An 8,892-nucleotide genomic window follows, 5' to 3' on the forward strand; every position below is an offset into this window, starting at 1 on the left:
ATGTCCCCAAGGTCACCAGAACCAGCCAGAAAGTGGCTTGTTGAATGTAATTTCACGCAGAATCAGCTTCCAGTTTAGATGTCATTAGGGCCAGCGTTGCTGAGGTTTGAGACTTGGCCAGTGATAAACAGGTCACCAAAATGCAGCCACAGCACCTATTATAGAGTTTCTTTGGTGGAAACATGAACTCACTTGTTTACATCAAGGTTCCCAAATGAAGATATTTTTAGTTTCATTGAGTTATTTTTTTCTGTGGCCAAACCTTAATTATCCAGGTGTAGATTATCTATGCTATTAACTCCAAAGTGGGATTGACTCCAGAAAACTTTATTCTGGCCCCTCGGTACTTCCTAACACAGAATATGCAAATTAATTTTAATACTCAAACTCTAGGGCTCAAGCAATCCTCCCACCTCAGCCTCCCAAAGTGCTGGGGTTACAGGTGTTACTAGATATTTGCATCAGGCGGATGCTTCCACGTGCTTTCCAACTAAGGAGGTTGCAGTAGATGATGAAATTATGTCATTCGAGGTGCTTCAGTCGCCTGTTCAGTTTCTCCGTCTGTGACATGGGGTGGTAACAGTCACACCTGAGAGTGGTGCTGAGGAGTAGACCAGGTGACATAGGCCCGGTGTTTGGAACCACGTCTGCTTCACAGTGGGCGCAAAATACATTTTTTGCCCCTGTTGTTCAGTCTCTCTCTGAAATCACTTCTGGCACCAGATGGGCAGGAGATTTGATTTCTCTGAAATCTTGATCTGAAGTCCCAGCACGTCTCCACTCATATCTTGTCCCGGACCTGTGTGTTGTCCTCGTATGGCAAAACCAATACCTAGACGAGGGGGCAGGGGCACCACATTCAGAAATTCTCCCATCGAGTGGGACTGCAGGAGAGGGATACAAGACTATAAATTGGGTTCAGTGTATACTGCTGTGGTGATGGGTGCACCAAAATCTCACAAGTTGGCCAAGCGTGGTGGCTCATGCCTGTAATCCCAGCACTTTGGGAGGCCGAGGCAGATGGATTGCCTAAGCTCAGGAGTTTGAAACCACCCCAGGCAACATGGTGAAACCCCGTCTCTACTAAAATACAAAAAAATTAACTGGGCGTGGTGGCGCACTCCTGTAATCCCAGCTACTCGGGAGGCTGAGACAGGAGAATCACTTGAACCCAGGAGGTGGAGGTTGCAGTGAGCCAAGATCGTACCACTGCACTCCAGCCTGGGCGACAGAGTGAGACTCCTTCTCCAAAAGAAAAAAAAAAACAACTTCACAAGTCACCGCTAAAGAACTTTTCATGTAACCAAATACCACCTTTCCCCCGAAAGCCTATGGAAATATATATATTTTTTGAAACGGAGTTTTGCTCTTGTTGCTCAGGCTGAAGTACTGTGGCATAATCTGGGCTCACTGCAACCTCCACCTCCCAGGTTCAAGTGATTCTCCTGCCTCCTCCCAAGTAGCTGGGATTACAGGCATGTGCTACCACACCCGGCTAATTTTGTATTTTTAGTAGAGACGGGGTTTCTCCATGTTGGCCAGGCTGGTCTCAAGCTCCTGACCTCAGGTGATCCACCCACCTTGGCCTCCCAAAGTGCTGGGATTATAAGCATGAGCCACTGCACCTGGCCGGAAATAAAAAATTTTAAAAAAGAAATCCCTCCATTGAAATGGACTCCTCCAGATCTATAGGGGCTCCAGGAATTCCCTTTAAGGTAGAATGTACAGCTGTGATATAGAGCTGGTAACAACACCAGCCAGCATACAGAAAGTTCACTGGCTGCAGATTCAGCTCATAACTCTCCCATCAACTATAGTATCTTCATTAATTGATGTAAAATGGAAGCTTAGAAGAATCAAGTAAGAATCTTGCCTATGCCACAATGCTGGGTGGCAAAGGCAGGATTCGATCCTGGATGATTGGACTCCAGTGCCCAGCATCTCAACCCCTGCCCTACACAGCCACCTTCAGAATGTTGTCTTCTCTCCTGTCTCCTTCCTGGTTATTGGGAGTCAATGACACTGACAGTAGAGTCTCTCCCACGACCCACTGTGAAATTCCTCCCATGATTCCTTATAGCCTTTGGGAAGTGGTGCTTTTCCACAGAGCTTCTCAGTCAGTATGGCTGTGCTTAGACATTAACACTGACTTTTTGTCTCCCTGTGGGTTGCTGTCTTCCAGTTGAGTTGCCAAGCTTTCATCTAAGGTATTAGACATTAGATTTGGGGGAATTTTAGTTCTGTTAACATTCTGGGACTTTTTTCCCCCCAACTTTTATTTTAGATACAGGAGGTACATGTGCAAGTTTGTTACATGGGTATATTGTACTCAGGTAATAAGCGTGGTACCCAATAGGTAGTTTTTCAACCCATGCCTCCCTCCCGACCTGCTCTAGTAGTCTGCAGTTTCTGTTATTCCCATGTTTATGTCTGTGGATGCTCAATGTTTAGCTCCCACTTATAAGTGAGAACATGCAGTATTTGGTTTTCTGTTCCTGTGTTATACACTTAGGATTATGACTGCCAGCTCCATTCACATTGCTGCAAAGGACATGATTTTGTCCTTTTTTAAGGCTGCATAGTATTTCATGGTGTATATGTATATATAATGCCACATTGTCTTAATCCAGTCCACTGTTGATGGGCACCTAGGTTGATTCCATGTCTTTGTTATTGTGACTAGCAAAGTGAGGAACATACAAGTGCATTTATCTCTTTTGAAAAATGATCTATTTTCCTTTGGTAATACCTAGGAATAGGATTTCTGGATCAAATGGTAACTCTAAGTTCTTTGAGGAATCTCCAAACTTCTTTCGACGGTGGCCAAAATAACTTACATTCCCACCAACAGTGTATAAGTTTTCCCTTTTCTCTGCAGCCTCGGCAGCATCTGTGGGATTTTAAGGGCAATCTGAGTTATTTTATCCAGGATCTTTTCCCATGAAAAATAATGCAGATATTTTTGGGGATTGAAACACACATGAAAACTAGAGCATCCTGTCCACCCCAGAGAGACAGACAGGTTTTCTTTTCTTGTGGGACAGAGTTTTGCTCTTGTCGGCTAGAATGCAATGGCGTGATCTCGGCTCACTGCAACCTCCGGCTCCCGAGTTCAAGCAATTCTCCTGCCTCAGCCTCCTGAGTAACTGGGATTATAGACTTCCACCACCATGCCCGGCTAATTTTTGTATTTTTAGTAGAGACGGTGTTTCACCATGTTGACCAGGCTGGTCTCGAACCCCTGACCTCAGGTGATCTGTCCACCTTGGCCTCCCAAAGTGCTGGGATTACAGGTGTGAGTCACTGCACCAGGCCCAGACAGGTTTTTTGTTGTTGTTTCTCTCTCTCCTGGACCAGAGATCTCTAAGTGCATCTCCTACCTAAAAGACTTTGCCTTTTCGGCTTCCATTCTCAGCAGCTCAATGAGGCACAGGCGGTACCCAGATGTGTAAGATCAGTCTCTAGGCTTCCTGAAGACCCCGTCTTTGCCTCTTCACATTCCTGTTGGGCAGGAGTTAGCTTCTCTTGTCTCTTTTTCTCTCCTGATCTTTCCCCTTTTCTGACAACTCACTCATCTTGCTCCTCCACTCAGTTTTCCTTTGACATGAATTTTTCTCTTCTCAGCCGAGCCTCCTAATCTTGTTCTTCCTCAAGGACACCTAGGAATAAAAGCCTGGCATGGCCCTGAGTGCCTCCTCCTCCTGCGTATGCCTTTTGGCCCCTCCCTGCATTCTTGTTGGGTGTCAGGAACCGAGTGGTTTCTGGGCTTTCTCTCCAGACCCCTTTCCCCCTCTTAAAACAGTAACATTTATTATTTCCACAGAGATTCTTTGAAATCTATGATCATATAGGCCATTCTTTGATGAGTTTCTGGAAACCTCACTGAAAACATGTTCTCTGGAGACAGTTTTCTCTCTTGGCACAGCAGCACCCAGATGGCAAAAAGACACCTTGTCCCTGTCACACATGCATTCCTATCTTTGGGGACTCTTGGGATTTGCTTGACAATAGTATCTCTTTTATGTCTTTGAAGCCATTGCGTGATCACTTGAGGAATCCTGCCAGAATTGTCTCACAGGATGATGTGCATTCTGTTTCTCTCCCGGGCCACGTGTCCTCCTGGGATGGTCAGATTAAGCCCAAGGGAGATGCCATCCTATCCAGGTTGGGCAAGGAAGGTAGAAGAGTCTCAGGGAGTTCTTTTTCTTATGAGGTGTCACTGTCTTGAACTTGGGATCAGCTACTTTCTTTTCTTTTCTTTCTTTCTTTCTTTCTTTTTTTTTTTTTGAGAGTCTCGCACTGTCACCCAGGCTGGAGTGCAGTGGCGCGATCTTGGCTCAGTGCAAACTCCACCTCCCAGGTTCAAGCGATTCTCCTGCCTCAGCATCCCAAGTAGCTGGGATTACAGGCATGCACCACCACGCCTGGCTAATTTTGTTTTCAGTAGAGATGGGGTTTCACCATGTTGGCCAGGCTGGTCTCAAACTCCTGACCTCCAGTGGTCTGCACGCCTCAACCTCCCAAAGTGCTAGGATTACAGGCATGAGCCACCAGCCAGGATCAGCTACTTTTCAACTCCGTTTTGCTACGTGAGGTAAATGGGTTACATAAATAGGGTGAGGTTGGGTCCACCTATCCATCCAAAGCATTCAGCAGCACCATGTCTCTCATTCACACTGGTCTCCTGTCTCCTGATTGTCCAAGCTCCTTTCTTCTTCAGGCCCTTTTCTTCTCTCAGCTTTTTATAAAACGGGGTCCCCATCTTCAGCCTCACCTGAAGACGTGAGATCTTCTCTCACCCCCTTGGTGAAGTGGTCCTCACCTCACTTATTCCCTCTAGAGTCCTTACCTGAAATTACAGATGTTAGAGAAAAACGGGGTCCCTTGACTTGAATATACAGGACAAATCAAGTGACAGAACAACCAACACTGGAGCAACACAAGTTTTTATACAGTTGATGGGGACATTCTGTGTATGCAAACTAAGTACCACCCACCCAGTGGCCTTGGGTTGTGGTTGTTGAGGGTACTAGGGTACTCATGGGTTAGAGTCCCAAGCTTTGAGTTTTAACTGCAAAATCCATTGTCTCCCCAAATCAAGGAAGTTTTTTTGTTTTTTTTTTCTTTCCTTTTGGCCATTTTTCTTGAAGACCCTTGAATCCAGCTCTAAACAGACAAGGACAGGCAGCAATTTGTGTCCGAAGAGAGCCAGGCACATTTATTTTATAGCTGTAATTTCTGCATATGAAATAAAAGGTCCTGGGTTAACAATAATAACAGTCCAGCAAAGGTTTCGTGCTTCCTAGTAAGACTGCATGATGAGTGTTGTCCAGGCCTTGGCAAAAGCAGGGGCATAGAAGGAGGTTTTCTGTGGAGACAAGGAGCCCTCCAGAGACCTGGGCAGGCTGAGCCGGCAGTGCTGGTAGCAGGGGGCCAAGTCTTGGTTGGGGTCAGCTTCTTGGGTGTCTGGTTCTTCTGACACTAGTTAACCCCTGTGACCTTGGGCAGTCCATCTCCCTGGGTTTCAAGGCCTTTGGAAAAAGAGGTGATTCAATCAGAATAGTTTTGCTCAACTCCTATAAATCCTGCCAACTCCCTTTTTATGTCAAAAAAAAAAAAAAAAATTTATGAGCTGGGTGCCACAAGGCCCCAGAGTTAACACAGAACTTCTGAAGAGATCTCATTTTGACATACTGTACCATCTGAAATGTTTTCCACATCACATACTAATATGCAAAATAAGAAAAGTACTGGGCACAGTGGCTCACACCTGTAATACCAGCACTTTGGAAGACTGAGGCGGGCGGATCACCTGAGGTCAGGAGTTCGAGACCAGCCTGGCCAACATGGTGAAACCCTATCTCTACTAAAAATACAAAAATTAGCCAGGCATGGTGGCTTATGCCTGTAATTCCAGCTACTCGGGAGGCTGAGACATGAGAATCATTTGAACTCAGGAAGCAGAGCTTGCAGTGAGCCGAGATCTCGCCACTGCACTCCGCCCTGGATGACAGAGTGAGACTATGTCTTCAAAAAAAAAAAAAATTGGCCGGGCGGCCTGGCGCGTGGCTCAAGCTGTAATCCCAGCACTGTTGGAGGGCCAAGAACGGGCGGATCACGAGTCAGGAGGATCGAGCCATCCTGGCTAACACAGGTGAAACCCCGTCTCTACTAAAAAAAATACAAAAAATTAGCCGGGCGAGATGGCGGGCACCTGTGAGTCCGCAGACTACATGAGAGGCTGAGGCGACGAGAATGGCGGTAAACCCGGAGGCGGGAGCTTGCAGTAAGCTCGCAGATCTGCCACCTGCATCTCCGAGCCTGGCGACAGAGCGAGACTCCGTCTCAAAAAAAAAAAAAAAAAATATATGATACTGTCATGAAATTTTGTAAATATTTATTATCCTGAAATGAAATTTTATAGATACGATAAACTATACATATATTTTAGAAAGACATTAAACTGCCCTAATTATAAAAGAATAAACAACAGAAAACATTTATAGTAAAATAATATGGGCCGGATGCAGTGGCTCATACCTGTAATCCCAGCACTTTGGGAGGCCAAGGCGCATGGATTGTTTGAGGCCAGGAGTTCCAGACCAGCCTGGCCAACATGGTGAAACCCCATCTCTACTAAAAATACAAAAATTAGCTGGGCGTGGTGGTGCATGCCTGTAGTCCCAGCTACTCTGGGAGGCTGAGGCAGGAGAATCGCTTGAATCCAGGAAGCAGAGGTTGCAGTGAGCTGAGATTGCGCCACTGCACTCCAGCCTGGGTGACAGAGTGAGACTCCATCTCAAAAAAAAAAAAAGTATGTCAATATATAAATGCTAGGGTCTGACTATAATGAAGTGCTCAGGTGTTTGTACCTACAGGTAGGCTGACACCGGTGCTCTGTACTGCACACCACTGCATTACTTTGATTGCCTGAGATGGTGCACATTTGGTTACTCTTAAAAATACATGTTGAACCTTCCCTCAACTTACAGGGCAGTTGCCTTCCTGGAAATTTCAGTAAACATTAAAATTGTGAAAAAACAAAGAGTACGTTTATTTGTAAAACAAGAATTAGGTTTGGCTCAATACCCATGCAATACCTGCAACTGAGGATTCCTCCCCAGGAGACCGCAGCCTGTCGGCATGGCTCAAGAGTCTGTGAACTGCAAAATCCAGGCTGGGAAGGTGGTTGTGTTCATCAAGCCCACCTGCCCATTCTGCAGCAGGCCCCAAGAGATCCTCAGTCAATTGCCCATCAAACAAGGGCTTCTGGAATTTGTCAATATCACAGCCACCAGCTGCACTAATGAGATTCAAAATTATTTGGAACAGCTCACGGGAGCAAGAACGGGACCTCGAGTCTTTATCGGTAAAGATTGTATAGGCAGATCCAGTGATCTAGTCATTATTGCAATAGAGTAGGGAACTGCTGATGCGACTAAAGCAGATTGGAGTTTTGCAGTAACTACAGAGCAGGCCACACGCTGACTTCCCTCCTCAAGAGCTGGATAGCATTGCACATGATGACAGCACTTCCTGGTGGATGAATTTGGGGGGCACAAACAGCTTTTTTCTTCTTTTGGCTCAGTATTTAAGAGTGGATCAACTTGCTCTTAACCACGGGGCCAAGAAGGTTGACAGGCCATCTTGGTTTTCTTCTTGATGTGCTCCTTGGTTTTCAGAAGACTGTGACACATTCTGGTCTAGGATTCGCCCACTGACCCTCACTTGTTCTTTCTCTTTGGCACGCGTTTCTTACTGTTCTCCATGTTTCGGCATGCCTCTGCCTCTAAGCCAGTGTTTTTCGACTATGTTTATACAGACTCCTTCTCTACAATGATGAATCCATGGTTGGTTTTCTGCTACTGCCTATTAGCTGAAGTCATTTTTCTGCTTGACTTTATGGAGTTGGTGTTATGAAATCAGTGGGTATTTTGAATGTGTTCTTTCAAACTACATGCATCTCTCCAGAGACTCAACCCCACACCATCCCATCCCACCTTGAGAATCACTGCTCTGAGCCAGTGCTGTCCACCTTGTCCTCTCACAGATCTCATAGGAAATGGTCAACAATTCTGTGAAAGATTCTGTGAAAGATCTCAGGACCCAACTGGAGAAATCATATGAAAAGTTAAGCATAGTTGGTCTTGCTGTCACATGGATCAGAGGCACAAGTGCAGAGGCTATAGTCATGTGGGACACTCTGTTATTTAAGATGGCCATCCATATAATCCTGAACACTGTGTATTTATTTGATTTAGAGTACCAGCAAAAATTAAAGCACAAAATGTAAAACATCTGAGAAAACTTACAGCCCCCTACCCCAAGAGTGTATCTGGGAAAGAGGCCCCAATGCTTTGAAAACTTAAGAATCCCCTATCATGAAGTTTGCCTGTTCTATAATTGTAAGATTGTTAATTTCCTTCTTCAGTCTCTAGTAAGAATGTTTAATTTCTTTTCTAATAAAAAAAACCTATAGATAAAAAAAAAAAGAATTAGGTTCTAAGCTCAGATAAATGCAGACATGTATATATAAATATCCAGTGAGACATTTGGAAGTTGTACAGGATGCAGGACTTCCTTTTCTTTCTTTTTTTTTTTTTTCTTTTTTTTTAGATGGAGTCTCGCTCTGTTGCCCAGGCTGGAGTGCAGTGGCACCATCTTGGCTCACTGCAAGCTCCGCCTCCTGGGTTCACACCATTCTCCTGCCTCAGCCTCCCGAGTAGCTGGGACTACAGGCGCCTGCCACCACGCCCGGCTAATTTTTTGCATTTTTTAGTAGAGACAGGGTTTCATCATGTTAGCCAGGATGGTCTCGATCTCCTGACCTCATGATTCACCTGCCTCGGCCTCCTAAAGTGCTGGGATTACAGGTGTAAGCCACCGCACCCG

General features: G+C 45.5%; 1 protein-coding gene and 1 pseudogene across 1 annotated transcript in view; both read left to right on the forward strand.

The window, feature by feature from the left end:
• Positions 1–8,892, forward strand: part of KCNK13 (potassium two pore domain channel subfamily K member 13) — a 130,379-nt gene that overhangs the window by 40,296 nt on the left and 81,191 nt on the right. The window lies entirely within an intron of this gene.
• On the forward strand, positions 7,144–7,422 carry LOC108535895 (glutaredoxin-1 pseudogene; annotated as a pseudogene).

The sequence above is a fragment of the Rhinopithecus bieti genome, unplaced genomic scaffold (genome assembly GCF_001698545.2).
Source record: "Rhinopithecus bieti isolate Rb0 unplaced genomic scaffold, ASM169854v2 scaffold_12086, whole genome shotgun sequence".
Taxonomy (NCBI): Eukaryota; Metazoa; Chordata; class Mammalia; order Primates; family Cercopithecidae; genus Rhinopithecus; species Rhinopithecus bieti.